Source organism: Saccopteryx leptura, chromosome 1 (genome assembly GCF_036850995.1).
Source record: "Saccopteryx leptura isolate mSacLep1 chromosome 1, mSacLep1_pri_phased_curated, whole genome shotgun sequence".
Taxonomy (NCBI): domain Eukaryota; kingdom Metazoa; phylum Chordata; class Mammalia; order Chiroptera; family Emballonuridae; genus Saccopteryx; species Saccopteryx leptura.
Window position 1 is genome coordinate 122,311,335 of NC_089503.1, and position 19,181 is coordinate 122,330,515.

At 42.9% G+C, this 19,181-nt stretch overlaps 1 protein-coding gene across 9 annotated transcripts in view; it reads right to left on the reverse strand.

The window, feature by feature from the left end:
- Positions 1 to 19,181, reverse strand: part of TRIO (trio Rho guanine nucleotide exchange factor) — a 339,734-nt gene that overhangs the window by 224,241 nt on the left and 96,312 nt on the right. The window contains exon 1 of one of the 9 annotated variants that reach the window (XM_066374338.1): positions 10,583 to 10,663. The exons of the other annotated variants lie outside the window; for them this stretch is intronic. The gene's annotated coding sequence lies outside the window, so the exon portion shown is untranslated. Of the gene's footprint in view, positions 1 to 10,582; positions 10,664 to 19,181 lie in introns of those variants that run through there. 9 annotated transcript variants of the gene reach the window in all.

Genomic DNA, 19,181 nt, shown 5'->3' on the forward strand with positions numbered 1-19,181 from the left:
GATCCCTATTTTCCTGTTTGTTTTTGGCAAAATAGTAAGAGAAAAGCATCCAAAATGTAAGCTTGGTGCACAACCAATGCAAACACATAGACCTGGAATTAGAAAATAAACAAAACAGAGCCTCTGTGAGTCTGAGTGGCTCCTATTGGACCAGCCCTGTCACAAATTAAATCTGCAAAACAAACTATCTTGAGACACTGGAGAGTGACCAAAAGCAGAGAGTCACTTGGAAAAAGGAAATGACACTGGGTATACTTCCCCTAAGAGGGCTTTTAGCCAGAGGACAGGGCCCAGTCTAAGCCACACGATGCTGCTAAAACAAGAACCAGGACACAGCTCAGGGTGCCCAGAGCAGCTGAAATTAAGAGAAATTGTGGAAAGGAGAAGGGGGAGTCCCAAATTTGGAGTATAAACTTGGCCCAAACCTCTGGCTGTCCCCTAAACCTTACACATGCAAGCTCCAAGGTCCTCAGCTCTAAGCTAAAAATAAAAGCTCTGTCCAATATCCAAGTTGTTGCCCACTGCAGAGAAGACATAGTTTGTAGCTTGAGTCCTGCCAAATTAGTAGCCTGCTAAAACAAGCAAGCAAACAACAAAAGAAGCAGCAGCTTTGGGAGGAATATAACAGAATCCAGTCTCTACAACATTCACAGAAGCAAGGAATGACTGAATTAATGGTTTTGATATTTTATTTTAAGTAAACCTTTTCTGTCCATAGAATGTAAATACTAACAACCCAGTTTAATGGGATTAACAATGAAACAAAATCACCAGGGATTTTGCACAAAAACAGCAGGAGACATATCTTGATGAGGACCCTGAAGTCCAAGAGGCTTCACGGTACTACCTAGCTGGTCGGAAAAGGATGCAACACAATCCGAACCTCCAGATCACCAGGCTATTTTGCTTTCCAACATACCACACTCTGAACTGGCAACCTACCAAGTTTGTAAAACAGTGGCTATTTATAAAAGGCAAAACAAGAGCCAAGAGTTCTGCAATTTCATCCTTAAGGTTCCTTCAAAACTCTTGAATGGATGCAATCTAGTCTCAGCAATTCATTGCCAGTCATTGGGTAATTCACTGAATGAGTCTACAAGGTTGATTACATCTGATTGCATTTGAGGTGGACACCGGTGGCAGTAGGGCAGATGCAAAGAGAAATGAGGCAGCAGCTCAGGCCTCAAGGAGACACATTTATATAGTATACCCATAGAACAAGGCACAGTATGAAAAGTTCCATAGGCAGCACAGAGTGCTAGGGGGCCCGGGAAAATGTGGAAGCAGACCAAATGATAGAAATACTAGAAAGGATTAAGTCTTACCTATTGATCTCAATCTACAGGGATTTGAAAAGGATCCCCCTTCTATTACTACCAGATAAGACGAGGCATGTTTCCTCCCATTCCCACATAGCCCACACCCGCAGATGCTCTGGCCAGGATTCAGCAAAGCCCTCTGAGAAATGTCAGCAGGAACTGCAGTCCTGGGCTCCCAGACCTCAGAAACAGGAGCCCTGCCTGTGGGTCTATCTAGTTCCCTTGCATACAACCCTCAACAAGGAGAATGTCCTAATCCCAGTGCTGATGCCTCAAAAGGCGACTGTGTGACTTTCTTTTTCTTCTTTTTCTTTTTTCTCTTTCTTCTTTCTTTTTCTTTCTTTCTCTTTCCTTTTTCTATCTTTCCTCTTTCTCTCCTTCCTTCCTTCCTTCCTTCCCTCCTTCCTTCCTTCTTTCCTTCCTTCCTTCCTCCCTCCCTTTTCTTCTCTCTCTCTCTCTCCTTCCCTCCCTCCCTTTCCTTCCTTCCTCCCTCCCTCCCTCTTTTTTTCTTTCTTTCTCTCTCTAGCCCTCCCTCCCTTCCTTTCTTTCTTTCATAGAGAGACAGAGAGGGAGAGACAGGAAGGGAGATTCTCATCCACTTGTAGTTGCAGCACTTTAGTTGTTCTAAAGAAGACTGCTTCTCATGTGTGCCTTGACTGGGTGTGGGATTGAGGGGGACAGCCAAGCCAGTTACCCCTTGCTCAAGCTATAATTCTTGGGCTCTAGTCGGCAACCCTTGTGCTCAAGCCGGATGAACCCTCAGCATCTCAAGTCAACATTGTATCTATCTACTGTGCCAGCACCAGTCAGGCAGAGGACTGTGTGCAACTAACTACTTATAATTACAAGTATACTTGACAATTCCTGCTGACTCTCTGAACCACACCTACTTGTTAATACTCTTGGCAGAGTGAAAGATGGAAGTTAGAGCTGCCACGTTCCAGGTGCCCCACAGGAAGAATATCATATTGATGTGAAAGAAGGTGAAGAAAGCAAACAATTTAACAATGAAAATCTCAATTTCCTTGCACTTCTATAAGCCACAAACTCATTCCCTGTATCTACAGTTTCTTAAAACTGGGGTTACATTAGACTATCAGTTCCTAGATTTCTTTCCTAAAAAAAAAAATAAAACTCAGTCTTTCTAGAGGAGGAAAGGCACATGAATCAATGACTAAATTGGTGTTGAAATGTGTTATACTTTTATTGTGATGTATGTGCAAACCACAAACTAGAATATAAATTTTAAACAGGTTTATCATGATGTTTTTGTTGAATATGTCACAGGAAAAGAGATGCTAATTTTATTTAAATTGTCAATTTAACCTTTTTAAACAGAAAGAAATAGGGGAGAAAAGGAAATATAAAATTAACCACACAAAGAATTTGAGTTTGTGGCCATTACAGTGCTCATCTAAGCATTATTTTTAATCTGGTTTCCATTTTTAAAAACAACCCAATAAGCAAAAGACTAAGGAAGTATGTATACATACTAAAGCTAGATTAAATGCATCATGTAACTTTCAATTAAAAACAGGAAGAATTCAGCCATGAAATATCCTGAGATCAAAAAGGCAGCTTCTCTTCTACGCCCTGAAGAGCTGTTTATGAAAACAGTGTGTGTGGCTATTAAAAAATAAAATAAAATGCTTTTGTGCTATTCCATTAATTCTTGATTACACTACAGATAAGACAACTCCTATGGTCTTCTTTCTTCATGCATTAAAGGATCCAGCTGTGGTTCCTAAACCTTTGGAACAAAGGGATACGCTTGGAGATTATACCGGAAAGCACACACCTCTACTCCCACGCTTATGGAGAGGGAAAGGGACAGCAAATGCCACCTGGAGTGATACTTCTGAGATAACAGACCACATCTTAGTACCACAAACCAGGAGTCAGCAGCAGTTTTACTTCTAAGTGTCACCAAGGGAGTCTGAAATGCCAATAATAGGTGGAAGGGGGGGCACCAAAAAGAGAATTTTGGTAAAAATTAAAAGAGAAAGGGCAGAAAAAAAAAGAGCAACTTGAAAGAGGTAAATGGCCAACTCAAAAGACATTTAGTTATACTCATTTCTTAAAGTACTATATATAACTTTTCAAATTACATAAAAGCCAATGTGAGTTTCAATGAAATGCTGTTAGCTTCAGAAGACAGAGAACACAACCCACACTGCAGCCCAGGCTCATCCATTAGTGCAGAAGATGTTTCCTGGGAGCATCCTAAAAGGCATGCCACAAGCGCTCTTTCAAACCAAGTCTATAAGGAATTTGATCAGAATGTCCACATGATAACGTTTGCCATTATTCTAAGATCCTGAAATGAATATTTGTTGAATACCATTGGGGAAAAAGGGTTTGAGTTAAATATCAGATTCTATAGTTGTTAATATAATGTGCATATAGTGCTTATTGATCTTCTTTCCTCTCTCCGGTTTCAAGTCATCACAAAAAACACCATTTTCTAAAACAAAGGAATTTCAATATTATAGGTTTTAATATATTTATTTTAAAAAATCTCAACTCCAAGGTTCAGCATGGTATTACTTGCCCAAATTGATTCTATTATCACCTTTTAAATTGCTATTTGGTTCAGCAGCATGTCAATCTGAGATAAATTTTAAACTCCTGCTCCCAAACTGCTTATATTTCTTAAAATGATAAGCATAATGTTGCCCATCAGGAGGTCATTTTTCTTTTTCTTTCTGTAAATCAGCCTGCTAGCCATTGGATGGCAGTTTTGTTCCCTGCTGTATCCCAGATACCCAGGTTAGGGCCAAGGCACCACACGGTCAATAAACATGGGATGGCTGAATGACTGAATGAACAAATTAATGAAAAAATAAACATACTTCCCCAGCTTTTTATCCCTGAACCTCCATTCAGCCACCCTAAGGCTCTTCAGCACTTTCTATTTTAGGTTGTGAAATATAAGCTCAGTGTTGTCCTGAGGGCCACTCCTATAGTCTGATTTATAAGAAGAAAACTAACCTCTCTGCCCTAAGAGGAAATATCCCACAGTTATCATTCAACAATGGAAAATCTTTTAGCTGAATCAATGGTCTGAAACTTCAACTATTGAATACCTCATTGGTCAAGTCAATTCCTCATTTTTATCCTGAGACTCTGCAAGGAGGTGCTTGCTGTATTGTTATTGTTGATAAATACTTTTTGAAGCGAGTCACTGCTGACCAGAATGCTTACTCACTTGGTCACTTCCTTGGTATTAAATTTTTTCTTAAACTTAAACAAACAAATAGAAAAGGAATAACAATTCTCCCCAAGTTTTTTTTTTATTATTATTTAAGCAGGAAAAAAAGCACTGTGGAAATATGTTCACAATGAGTAAAAGCTTTTCTACTGCACATTATTCTATAAATTTTTAACACTGCATTTAAAAAAATGTTTAATGAAATAAATGAGTTGAACAATGAGTTCAATTAAAAAAAATTTAACTATCACAAAATAATGTTTTAATCCCAAATTTCTCCCAGATATTAGTAATAATCATAGTGATTTCTTGATCATTTGAACTAAACAAAATGAACTAGTGTGCCCTGAACTTTCTGTCCACCTCACCTCCCGGATTTGTCCTTAAAAGACAATCCACAAAACGGGCTATGTTCCTCATTCTTTTCAGAGACCTATTACCTCTCCTACCTTAGTATATACTAAATAGGAAAATGGACAGTGAGGGACACTGAAAAAAAAACTTATAAAAACAGAGGTTATAATAGTAATACAAATGTGTTGATAAAAAAAGCAGCACTTTGAAACAACAAAAAGGAACATTAAATAATAAGTGGAGGGTTAGTACTAAGTCTTGGTGATAATTACCGAATTTTACTCATTAGTTTATTTAGGGGAAACGTGGGCGCCACTCACCCCTGAACACAAAGGGCAGGGTGATAAATTTCTGCATCACTGGTACCGCGCATGCGCATGCACAAATAGAGGTGACGTCACCTCTTCCAGGCAGGCGGTCCACAGTTCCGACTCCCGGACCTTTCTCTGCAGTGCCTGCAGGATTAGTCACAGATCACAGGGAGCGGCAGTCATGTGGCACAATGTTTGTGCTATCAAGGTTTAGCTGGGCAAGCATTCAGACCAGTGTTGCATAGGAAGGAATAATTTTAACAAGCCTGGATCCTCTAAAAAAATGTTCAAGAGGGCAAAGATACAAAATTATCAAATGGTTTAAACATCTTTTTAAATGACATATAACAAATTAAAATATTATTTTTACATAACTATTACCCACATATACACAATACTTACAAAATACACATAAAATGAATTAAGTACCTGTATCAAGAATATGGATATGTTCACAGACCACACACAGGAATATGAATGGGGTTTCATATAGTGCAGCATTATAATTTTTCCTTAGAATCTTTATGGTTATAATAACTGTCAGACTGGTTGATTTATTCCTACACAAAATTTGAGAAGCAATAGCCTGTAACATTATAACATAAGGAAGAAAAAAGCAGTATAAGTTTGATTGATTCAAGGGAGTTAAGGGCATTTCAACTTAAAATAGCTTTTTAAAAATTTATTGATTTTAGAGAGAGGAAAAGAGAGGGAAAGACAAAGGGAAGTGGGAGGAGGGGAGGGGGAAAGGAAAGAAGGGAGGAAGGAAAGAGGGAGAGAGGAAGGGGACAGAGGGAGAGAGAGAGGTGGGGGGAGAGAGGGGAGGGGGGAAGAGAGGGGACGGGGGGGGTGGAGAGGGAGACAGAGAGAGAGGGAGATGGGGGGGAGAGAGGGAGATGGGGGGGAGAGAGGGAGACAGAGGGAGAGGAGAGAGGGAGACAGAGGGGGAGGAGAGAGGGAGACAGAGCGGGGGAGAGAGAGGGAGAGAGGGGGAGGGGGAGAGAGAGGGGGAGGGGGAGAAGAGAAGAGCAAGGCAGGCATTGATCTGTTCCTATATGTGCCCTGACTGGGCATCAAACCCAGAACCTCCTCATCTGGCGACAACACTCTAACCAACTGAGCTATCTGGGTAATGTCTTGAGCACAAAATAGAGGATAAACCAAAATAACCAAGAAAGACCATAACAACAACAAAATGTTTTAAACTATAACATTTTAACATAAATGAGACAATTTGTAGAATTTTAAACTTTTAATGATTTAATTATATATTAACTATGCATTAGAAGTAATTAAAAAGCATAACTCAAACCAATGGGAGGGACTATTTCAACAGCCAAGAAAAAAGCAGTATTATAAAAGGGTGATTCTCTCTTCTTACAATCTCATAAACCAGAAAAAAATCAAATGCCCAGATGTGCCATTCATTTTGCATCCCCAGGGACCAACACAACACAAGGCTATCTAAGCAGAGAAAATTTATTCTCATATTTGCCTGATGCCAACAGAAAGAATGCATCCATCTGTGCCTGTAAAGCTTGTCAAGAGGTGCCCCTGGGGGAAGCTCACCCAGCCTGTACTCTGGGACCCTCGTCACCCCATCCTATTCTACATACATATACACATACATATATATGTGTGCATACATATGGTTCTGTGATGCTGACCTGCACTACCCCAAAGATTTGCCTTACATAAGAAGCAGCTTCTCAGCAAAGCTGTTTAGAAACTTAATTTGTATCAAATGAACCACAGTGATACAACTAATAAAACTGTATCAAATGATTTGCTTGCTAGACAATCAACCAAGGTTCACTGCTAGAAGAAACCTTGTTTAATCATTACATCAAATATTTCATAGGTGTTAGCATCCTTTATCAAACAAGAAAAAAATTCTGATGTCCACATGTAATTTAATGCAGATCACAATCATATTCTGTAAAATAAAGCTATATTATAACCCTTTTCTTTAGACACATATCTATTTAATTATTATATAAGGTGCAGAAAGGTTTTCAGGTACAGACAAGTAGTATAAAATAGTGATACTAAAACTTCTCTCTGTGTACATGGACTTGCCCTGCATCAGGTGGCCCAAACATAAAATATAATGTAGGGCCCTTGTTGAACTCAGTCTGTTCCAGAAAGCAACGTACATATGTGGTCAGTTCCATGGTACAGGTACTTGGTATGGAAAAACCAGGCCCAGGGATCAGAATAGGAGGATATGTTCTAGAAGACACAAAATTCAAGGGCAGGAGGATGATTATAGTGAGTCTTGACTGCCTAACAGGAAACTGTTATCACTAGAAAAAAGAGACACCCTAAAGAAGAGGCACCTGCATGCCTATGGTATGGCCGTCTCCACCTAAATATCTAACCTTGCAGGCATCTTTATCCCCTCAAACCTGTTCCTCACTGTGTGGGTCCCCACGCAGTATCTGGACCCACAAGCCATCTACCCCATGGCCACCGCAGGGATCTGGCCTTCTCCTTGCCCTCCATCCTCTCACACACGCCTGCAGACCCTATGATTAAACTGGCACGCCACAGCTACCAGCCTCACGGGCGAGCATCTTTCTTGTGTGCGTTACTCCAGCAATCTCCTTATGGAGGTTCATTCTTGACTCCCTCTGATCCATTCATCCCCTCCACTAAACATACACCCCACCCCATCATTTTACTACCCTAAAAGCTTCATATAAAGCCCGAGTTCCCTGACATGGCACAACGTCCCTCATGATCTGACATCTGCTTACCTCTGTGGTCTCACTGGTTTCCCATCCATTACCCTCACCCCCACCCACACCAGGAATTCCAATCACCTGCAGGTAGCAGGCACCTCCGCTCACCACTGGACTTCCACACATACTGCTCTTCTATGGGCCTAAAACACCCCCTCACCTCCCAACATACAGGTGTGCGCACACATTAACACACACACACTCGTCACCTTCAGAGCTCCTGGGAGCCTCAGATGAGACCCAGCCCTCTGTGACACCCCCACTGCCCCACTGTAGATCAGACCCCTCATCCTGCACTCCCACAGCACCCCAAATTCTTATCCCACTGCACAATCATTATCTAAACACACATCGGTGCCCCTCCTTTCAAAGGCAAGCTGCTGAGGGAAGGGACTGCCGGGTGTCTAACTGCATGATTCCAACAGCTGCAGAGCCAAGTGCCATCTCCCGCAGTCAGAGCTGCATCCCCAGCTCGTTAAACCTTGGATATTTCATGTAGAAGTCTCCAACGTGGAGTTCTGAGCAAAGTATCCATCTTCTCAGTTAGCAACAGCTCAAAACCATCGACTGGCTGCTGTACACACTCGCTTCAAGGAGGCTAAGGTGACTGCGTTAGTTCTAGTATATCTGGTACCTAATACATAAAATTACCTTTACATATCCTTCATCCAAATTTGAAAATAGGAAATGTTGGCTTTCACCACCCCCAAAATAAATAAATAATTATAAAAAGTGCCCCTTCTGAGAAGAGTGGGATGTGCTTTGGGGAAAAGAGCATTTGGTGGCTTCTCGGTCCACCTTCTCACCCACCAACAGGAATGCAGAAACCACTTTTAACCGAAGAACTGAAGTTATTTATTTGGAGTTAATTCTTACATAAACTCAAAGAAAGAGATACTTTTAATAACAGAAAGATGTATCTTTAATAACAATCAAAGAATTTGGCAGAATTTTCTACCAGCCAGTCCTTTGACGAAGTTTAGAATTGCCGTTTTAATCATCTGGCATTCATGGAGGACATATTCACACCTAGTGCTGTCTGCAGCCTGTGAGAGTTCCCCTCTAAATGACAAGTTCCTGCCTGACCTGTGGCGGCGCAGTGGATAAAGCGTCGACCTGGAAATGCTGAGGTTGCCGGTTCGAAACCCTGGGCTTGCCTGGTCAAGGCACATATGGGAGTTGATGCTTTCAGCTCCTCTCCCCTTTCTCTCTCTCTGTCTCTCCTCTCTCTCTCTGCCTCTCCCTCTCCTCTCTAAAATGAATAAATAAATAAAAAAATTTTTTTAAAAACAAAGCAAAAAAATAAAATAAAATAGATGACAAGTTCCTGATCTTAAGAAGCTCATAATCTAAAACGAAATAAAACATACGAGACCAACAGTGGCCTTAACAATGTACATGCAGCAAACAAAGTCTGACGGACAAATAAATGTCTTGCAAATACGTGTAATGTTCTTCATATATAAAAAAGATGTAGATACTGCAGTAATGAGACATCCATCTAAAATTGTTACCTTTGTCACTGAAATTCTGTATTAATCACTGGCACTTAAACCAAGTCCCTGACATGAAAAAGGGTGGTTCAGACCATTTTGAAAGGGTTGGTTTTCCAGCCTTGCAGTAGAGGTTAAAGCCACAAAGCACAGAACTGAATAATAATATAAATAATAAGTTCAAAGATTAGCACTGAGATGTTTTAATCATTAGAAACCCGCTTGATAGCTTACACATAGCTATTCCGCCTGAGTTGTTTAGTCAACCTACTTTGCTTTGACAATTTTCTTCATGTTTTTCTGAATTACCGGAAATACACTGTCATAAATCTGCTGCCTGAGGACACGAGCAGGAGTAAGCTCAGTCCTGCCCTTCGGCCATTTGCTGCCAGCAGGAACCAGAGCCCAGAACAGTACCAGAATCCCAGGGGGAGCAATTCTGTCACCGCTAAGGACAGAAACAACAACTGAAAGCTGTGCTTTGTAACGTGTTTGTTTTCCGGCCGAATTTGGAGGGCAACCTACAGTTAAGTTTGAAGTTTTCCACCAGATCCTCTATCTGGCATAACAAGATTTGACTGCTCCACTCTACAAGTATGTTAGCCCTGAGGCCGTGCTGCTGGGAGAAGGGCTAACTCGACTTCAGGGCACAGGTAATGTGACTTGTTTTAAGATTACACCGAGAGGGCAACCTCAGCCGTTAGGACTCGCTGGCTGGTAAGGTTAAAGCCACTCCTTTTGCTCCTGTTAACTCGGGTTGCTGGTGCCCTGCCTTACCCTCATTTCCTTGCAGGAGAAAAAAGACTAGTGAAAGGGGCCCTATCGTGTACTTTCCCATTGAATTCCTACTAAGAAATTTAAGAAACTACAAAAAGGGTTGAGAAAAGTAATGCATCTGCTAATGTGAAAAACAAAAAGAAATTCATTTCCATTCTCTCTACCTCTCCTCTCACCTCAAATTGCCTGCTACACACAAACAGAAGTACATTTTTAAAATTCTGGTTACGAAGTGTTTATTAAAACAAATAATTTAGATATACTGATGGGAAAACAAATTTTACGTAAAAATAGATTGAATGTGAACTGACTCATCTCGTACTTGGTATTTTTACGCATATTCATTGACAAAAAGAAAAAGATAGTAACTCACAAGGTGCAGAGGACAGAAGAGCTGGAGAGGGTGGGAACCCTCTGGAAGCAGGGCATGGAAGCTTGCAGGGAAGGGAGTCACTGCTGGGGACCTTGAGGAGGTTACCAGCCCACACTGGTCTCCTCCCTTGATTCAAGGTCAAAGCGGGAACTCAAAGAGCAGAAACCAGCCTGGGCTCCGGGGCTCCGGGAATGTGCCACAAGTGCTTGGGCGAGGCTGTGACCCTCACAAAAGGTGAAGAAACTCCAACCGTGTGACCACCTCGCCTTGCCATCTGGAACACTGCTGATGCCAGCGGCTGAGATGACAGGTGTCAACTGGGCCTGTGCCAGGTCACAGGGCCTCCTCCTGCTTGCTATGGGGTCCCAGCAACAAATAACCCTGGGAGGAGGTAGGGGGAGGAGTGAGAGGGGATAGATCAAAGTCTCAATTACGTTGACTCCTGCAGACTTGCCTGCAGTGCCCAAAAGCTGATTGATTGCCTGATACCCAAAAGCTGTATTCTTTAGAGCAGGGGTCCCCAAACTTTTTACACAGGGGGCCAATTCACTGTCCCTCAGACCGCTGGAGGGCCGGACTATAAAAAAAACCCAAAAACTATGAACAAATCCCTATGCAAACTGCACATGTCTTATTTTAAAGTAAAAAAAGAAAACGGGAACAAATACAATATTTAAAATAAAGAACAAGTAAATTTAAGTCAACAAACTGACCAGTATTTCAATGGGAACTATGGGCCTGCTTTTGGCTAATGAGATGGTCATTGTGCTCCTCTCACTGACCGCCAATGAAAGAAGTGTGGCGGGGGCCAGATAAATGGCCTCAGGGGGCCGCATGAGGCCCGCAGGGCCGTAGTTTGGGGACCCCTGCTTTAGAGGCTGGGGAGTCTGTTTTCCTTTCTTCAGTCCCCTAATTGCTAAATCAATATCTTATCTACTAGGAATCCCAGGGAACATTTTCTCCTGAATTAACTCAGTATAGAAATGCAAATGGAACCCCCACCTGCAGGACCTCTCTGCAGGACCTGCACAGAGACCTAAATGCCCCCTTCCACTGCGCGCAGGCACTATCCCAATGCTTATGACACGAGGGAGGTGACACAGGATGACAAGTAACTTCCCTCCAAGGCAGACAGGACACAGACACACGTGTGAAGAGAAACTATCACCTGACTTCCACTAGCATTACATTACCCAGAGTGACTCCACTCAAACTTTCTGTCCAGGTTCAAGCGTGCCCAGTGCAGAGCCAGAGCTGGAACCTCCCAGCAGGGAAACCGTGGGTGGTGCTGGATCTCTCCGTGCCTCAGTTTCCTCATCTGTGGAATGGTTTCCCAATTAAACAACTTCGCATAACTGACTAATAAACAGTGCCTAGAACAGTAACATTTATTACCACTGCCATCTGAGGAAGCAGCTTATTCTCAGATGTACATATTTGGTAAGTGCTTTAAATAAATGAATTTGGGAAAACTTTGCCCGTTTACTTGCAATTACATCTTGATTCAAAAAACAAAAAATAAAACTGAGATATGTCATTATTGTCAAAAGTCACAAAAAATACTTATTTTTATAAATCAACATAATCATGATGGATTTTACCTTGGCAATTTCCTTCTTCCAGGACTGAGTATAAATAATTTAAGGAATTAAAACATTATTCAAAGCCAGAACACTCATCTGCCTAAGAGTTTTCAGCAGTTTATCCCAGCCCTTGTCACTCTCGCCCCAGGGGCATCCCCCTCACACCTAGCACACCGATCATTCTTGAGGTCCTGCTAGCCCATTCCCATCTAAGGCAAGGGGCAAATCAGAATACAATTAATTAGAAATGACACAGATGAGCCAAAGTCACCTGAAGGGAACAATTTTTTTTTTAAGAGATCCCATCTCCTCTCATTAAAACAGTGGCAACAAGAACTTTAGTAACCCCAAAAGTGCCCCCTTTCTGACATCTTTTCACTTCATGCTCCTCCACCATCAGAAGCGTGTCCCCTGGTGTAAGAATGCCTTTCCTCCTTCGGCAAAGGAAAAGAAAGGGTCACAACCATGCCGATGCTGTCAGCCTTACGGCCAGGACCCAGCTTGCTCTTGACCCCTGGATCTGTGGAGGTGCCAGGGTGAGGTGGTCTGCTGCTCAGAGGGACCAGGACAGCTGGCTCCCAGGTCCAAGCCTCCCACCTGCATGTGCTGTGTGTCCAGGAAGTCTGTAACTCCAGGAGGAGGTCACACTCTTCTACCTGGATGAAGCTAACTGGTGAGCCTACAGACAGACCACACCCTCCCTCCATCCTCTTCCACAATCAGCCTGTCTTTAATATACAATCATCTCTCATTTTTGTAGATGAACAAGAGCAAACAGGATTTCCCCACTCCAACTAGACACGTGGTAAACATGGAAATGAACAGTTAGTTGTGCTGCTCAAAAAGACACTGGCCTTTGTACACACACTGCCCCTGCTGCCACACCCTCAGCTCATGCTGGTGAAGGCAGCACTCATTCGCAAATAAGATTTTAAAGTGATGACAACCACACTAAGTTTTTCTTCTTCCTTCCTGTGAAAACAAGCCCAGATGACTCTGTGGAAGCTCACTGCATGACATCAGTCACTCTGCCATGGCACCACCTCAAAACCTCAATACAGGAGAAGGACAGGTGGGGGCTGTTGTAGTAAATAACTTCTAAGAGCCTTGATGGCTTTAAATATTCAGTTATTCATGTTATGGCAAAACAGAAAGGCTTTTAAATCAATTTTTCTAATTCTTTCAGCTACTAAAATGAAAGCCCAAGCAAAAGAGGCCCCAGACTTAGAATGCCGCAGGTCTGCACGAGGTGTGCTGTGTGTATTACGTGCATACATTTGAAACCACCATCCTGTTTAAGACCCAGAACACAGGTAATACCTTAGAAGCCTTCTCCACATGCTGCTTGATGGGACACACCTGCTGGCTTCAGACATAACCACTAGGCTGACTCTTAGGATAACCATTCCCTTGCTTTTCTTTATGGTTTTGCCATTTATGAACCTGTTGGAACATGTAAGTCTTCCAGTTGGAACATTGCTGGTCTCTGAGCTTCAGAGGACTGTAATCACACTCTTGCATTCTCTTGTGACTTGTCACTGGTCTGGATGGTTGAATTGATGTACCTGCTGAGCTATACCAAATGCTCTATTCTATATACCACAAACTTGATCATGCAATCTGGTTAATGGATATTTGCTCTGTCTCCCATTTTTACATTATAAATGATGCTGCCATGAACAGCCTTGTCCACGTACCCCAAACACACTACCAGAGTCTTTCTAGGCCTACAGATAGGCCCGGGGGAGAAACTGCTGGGTCACAGTTCACTGCACCTTTCCAAGTGGATGAGGTGACGCCAAATTGTTTTCCCAAATGGCTGTATTCCACATCCTCTCTAGAGCTTGCAATGCCTGTCAGATGAGTCTATTCTTTTTTTTAAGGAGGCAATCATTTGGTAAGTTTTACCAAAATGAGTTGAAGAGGAAAACAAAAACAAGCATATCAATGGACAAGAGATTAGTTTGAAATTAATTTGAAGTTTCTAACCTCTCTGAGCTAACAGATTAAACCAGATTTTCACATTTCACCCTGAAACTTAGACACTGAAAGAACAGGATACCCCAGATGTTTCCCCTTCTATTTCTATCTCAACCGAGTTCCCCTAATAGTTCCTCCTATTTAAAACTCCTTACAGCAACTGCCAAAAAGGAACTGCTCGGGAGACCTGTGCAGAACCTCTGTCTCTAACACCCGAATGGCCTGGGTTCCAAAACTTTGTTAGTAAATCCACCATTACTCAATTCAAGAATGGATTTCCCCAAAGATATAATGCTATATAGATTAGTTGTAGGTTCTCAGGACATCCCACAAAAGCCTATTTAATACACAATAACTCATTTATGCTATTGGCATGGTTGGAGCAGAAACAGGGAGAGGGAGGAGGAGGAGGAGGAGGAGGAGAAGGGGGAAGAGGAGGAGGAGGAGGATGAGGAGGAGGAGGAGGATGAGGAGGAGGAGGAGGAGGAGGAGGAGGAGGAGGAGGAGGAGGAGGGACCAAAAGTAGAAATCTTCCTGCCTTCTGAAGGGAGGATGGAGGCCAGGCAGAGGGCAAAGATGGTCCTAGCCTTCACCAACCCCCCACGTGCCAAGTCCTGCCCCAGGCTGCTCACCCTTGCGCCCATCAGACCGCGAACACAGCGAGCAGGTGGCACAGGCTCTGGTCTCAAAATTCTTTTACACACTTAAAACTGAGTATCCCAAAGAGCTTAGGATTTTGTGGGTTCTTCCTGCCACGTTATCAGCCTTATCCACATCATATCTACATACCTAATATGGATACTTAACATCTTAAAATTAAAACTGAAAAAGTTTAAAAGATTAATTTCTTTTAAAATATTTTTTTAAAAACCTACTGCATAATAACAATAATACTTTTTATTTAAACTATCAGATTTCAAAAAACAATCAGGAAGAAGGCCGGCACTGCCTCACACTTTTGAGCCTGGCTTTACCGGAGATCCTCACATCAGCTCCTGCTGTCACTCTGCCGTGATGTCACATGCCATGCGACTGTGAGAAACCATCACTGCACTTGGGAAGAATTGAGAGTGAGAAAGGCGAAGACTACACAGCACCTTCTTGAATAATAAATATCATTTCGTTCAACATCATTTCATTATAACACTAATGAGATGCCTTAGGAACTCTTGTTTATGTCAATTGGTAAAGCTGGGTTTGTTATACGTCATTTTTGCTTAGAATCACAGAACCTATCAACATGGAGTGAGGACTCACTGTATTTACCTACTGTGAAAATAACTTTGACTCACAGATCCCCTGAAAAGTTCTTAGGGAGCCCAAGAGATCCCAGAACCACACTTAGAGAACTGCCCTAAAGCAATACTCCCCAAATGTTTTTGCTCAAAAATCCCATCACCAAAGAATTGTATTACATGCTGCCAATTACGTTATAAATGTACCACTGCATTACTTACTATATTACATAACCCCACAAAGACATTTGAAAATAATTAGCTATGAAAAAATATCTGTAAAAAGCTTTTGACATTTCCTTCCACACTCAGGAGGTCAGGGAGCATACCCCTTTGGCGAATGCAGAGCTCCTGCCCTCCCTGGAATCAGCGAGTCCTCTTCCTTAGAAAAGCTCCTCTGAGCTTCTGTGGGACAGACAGTGCTGTGACAGGGGAAGGTGCACAGAACCTCAAAATCATGCTCCTACCAAGGGTGTCTCCTTGATCACTGAATGCCTACTTGTCATTCTGGGGCCAGGCTCCCTGGTGAGGGCAATGGGGATGGTGTGTTTAACTGAACCGCATGCCCAGGACCCCCGAGTGCACAGGTCAGTCTTGCAGGAGTCTGCCCAGGGGTCAGCTCCCCTATGCTGCGCTGTCCCCATGAGCCCGGTGGAGGCGGGGAAGGCTGAGCACCTGCCCAGCAGGACCTTGCCCACCTGCCCCCTGGCAGTGTACTGCAGGGACCTTGCCTCTGGTTTACAAACCAAATAAAGTCGAAACCTACAGTGGTTCGTTCCTATACAGGCAGCCCAGCTAAGCGGAATAATTCAGATCGGAAAGGGCAGCTTCAAAGGAAATGTTCAAGGGAGCGTTTAATTGTTTCTTGCGCTCCCTTGTCATTTTTTGTTGTTCCTACGAGAGATGGCAACAGGAAGTGCAGGGTGTCCCTTGAGAGCTGCGCCTTTGAACAGGCCCTACATCAAGAGCAGAAGTGAGTTCCTCAGTGACACAGGTGAGGCCACCTGAAGAATCCAACCTGTAGCAGGCTAATGATGAATATGCAAATATGTTTAAGTCAAGGCAGAAAAGGTGGGCTGAGGGCAGTCCAGTGAGGCGGCCAGCCTCTGGCTTATGCAGTGGTGGGTGGGGCAGTCAGAAAGGACTAGATGCAGAGTGACCACAAACGGGAAAACAATTAGACCTGTCAACTGAGATGATGGAAAAGCAACAGCACAACATACTGAAAATGTCTCCAAAGAGTCTTGCGCAAAAGATGCTTAATTTTTAATGAGACAAAATCTTGGAACCAGACACAAAATTACCACAACTGAGTATTCAGTCAGAAAGTGACCTTTTCCTTTTGTAAACAAGTATAAGCAAAGCCAAACTGGTATTTATTTTTATTTCAGCGTCTTATTTTAGAGGACCTGGTTACTGTAAAATAACCAGCTAGGGCTGCAATAGTTTGGGAAGGACATCTTTTAAAGGGTGGCTTTCAGAAGCCTGTGCTGAGGCTTTGCTGTCACCTCACAGGTTGGCCAAATGGGGTCAAGTGCCAGGTGAACATCCCCATAGATAAAACCAAGTATCGAGTGAACAGAGGCTCCGACCACTGTGGCTGTTCCCAAACGCCCTGTTCGCCTGGAGTCCTCTACCTCAGCTCAGCACCTCGTTACCTCTCACTTCACCGAGAAAAGCCAGGTGTAAGATCCTAGCTCACTGGATTGTCTTCCCTTTCACATGTAAACAGCTCTACTGCTTTCTTTCTGGTTTTAGAGAAGAAGCAGACAGTCTTTTCTCAAAAAATTTCCCTTGATCCCATGGCTTCTGTTGGTACCTGCTTTATCTATTAACCCCTTGAGTAATGAGTTTTTTTCATGCTTGCTGATCCCCAGGAGTAGGTGTTTTTTTTCCAGAAGATGAAATTAGTTCCAGGTCTTGTTTTATTAACTTAAAATCATGTTTGTCTAATAACCAATTTATGAAAACAAGAACATACGTTTGCCTTTTTCTAGTGTTGCCTTACATACACATTTTTAAAACAAATCTATCATACTCTGGATGGTCAGGAGGCATGAGAACATACATGAACGTTGTACTATTCAAAAGGTTAATGAGGTAAGAAATGATGACATCGGATCATTTACAACAACATGGATGGACCTTGATAACATTATACGGAGTGAAATAAGTAAATCAGAAAAAACTAAGAACTATATGAATCCATACATAGATGGGACATAAAAATGAGACTCAGAGACATGAACAAGAATGTGATGGCAACGGGGGTGGGGGAGTGTGGGGAGGGGGAAGGGGCGAGGAAGGAGAGAGGGGGTGGGGGAGGAGAGGGGCACAAAGAAAACCAGATAGGTGACAGAAGACAATTTGACTTTGGGGGAGGGGTATAAGCACAATCAAATGTCAAAATAACCTGGAGATGTTTTCTCTCAACATATGTACCCTGATTGATCAATGTCACTGCATTAAATTTAATAATAATATATGTATATAAAAAAAAGGTTAATGAGGCCACTCCAATCCCTCACCCCTCACCCCTGCAGATGGATTCAAAGGCCCCAGCCATCCAGTGCAGGGACAGTTCCCACCTCCCAAGCCACTGTGAGGCTTCAAAGAGATGACACAAATAGAGCACCCAACTCTGCTCAGCAATGGTGCTCTGCACATGTCAATTCATTAATAACAGGGCCCACACTCTGTCCCCTGCCACCCAGCCTGAGCCTGCCCTACCTACAGGGAGAGTGAAGCCATCCCAGCCCAGGGCAGAGGCGCACAGTGGCCAGGCATGCCAGGCGCGATGCTAGCAGCACAAACAAATGCTCCTCTCAATCCCCATCACCTCAAGCTCCTAATTCTCCAAAATATGAGGCACTTTCAGAATTTGGGATTAAAACATTATGATTTTTATTTATACAGGAGTTAAGCTCTGTCACTTTGTGCGCAGACCATAAACACTGATCAGAATTAGCACCGACAGAGCTTAATAATAAGGTCCTCAGAGGCATGGGGCTCCCTCAACCAAGGAAACCTTGTAAGGCCTTAAATATTACAGGTTGCAGCACCAAAGCACTGCAGTGACATCACCCAGAAAGCTAGGCATAAGAGTGCAAAGCTATCTTGGTGTCATTTAGCCTTAGTGGCTGGGGACTCACACGACTAGGGACTCTTAATAATTGACAAGAGAACCACTGGGTCGCTTGAGGAGAAGCATGGCTCCAGACCTCATCTGTCCTTTAAAGAAAAAAAATCACAAGGAATCAAATGCAACATGCTCCCCTAGCCTGGCTCTGTCTTCTGTGTGGCAAATCAGCCCCCGTTCCCGGCCGCAGTTTTCTCCTCCGTGATGGTGCGTTTCAGAAGCTGTTGGTGAATCGAATGAGCAAACGCAGGAGTGTCTCACTCAGAGCTGAACAAATAAGGGCACAGCCCATTGCAGCAATTATGTCGCTGCTACTGCCCTAAGTCAACAACAGGATGGAGTGACGACCACAGAGGAAGGACAGCCAAAAGGCAGCACATGTGGTTAAAAAGATGTGCTTCTATGTATATGCAGTGGTCTTTCTGTTCACCACTCAGGTGGGCTGCTGTCAGAACTCACAAGAAAGCAGTGGAAGAAAGGGAAAAGCCGGAGATGTGAGCATTTCACCCCCTAATAAATAGGCAAGTGGTTGCTAATGGCAACAGAGCTTCCCTCCCCCAACTTTAAATCTGTGCACACACAGCTTCCATAGTTCCCTACAACATGCTACTCTGGTCATATTTCTGTAAAAAAATATAAAAAGAAAGTCACTCGTAAAGCAC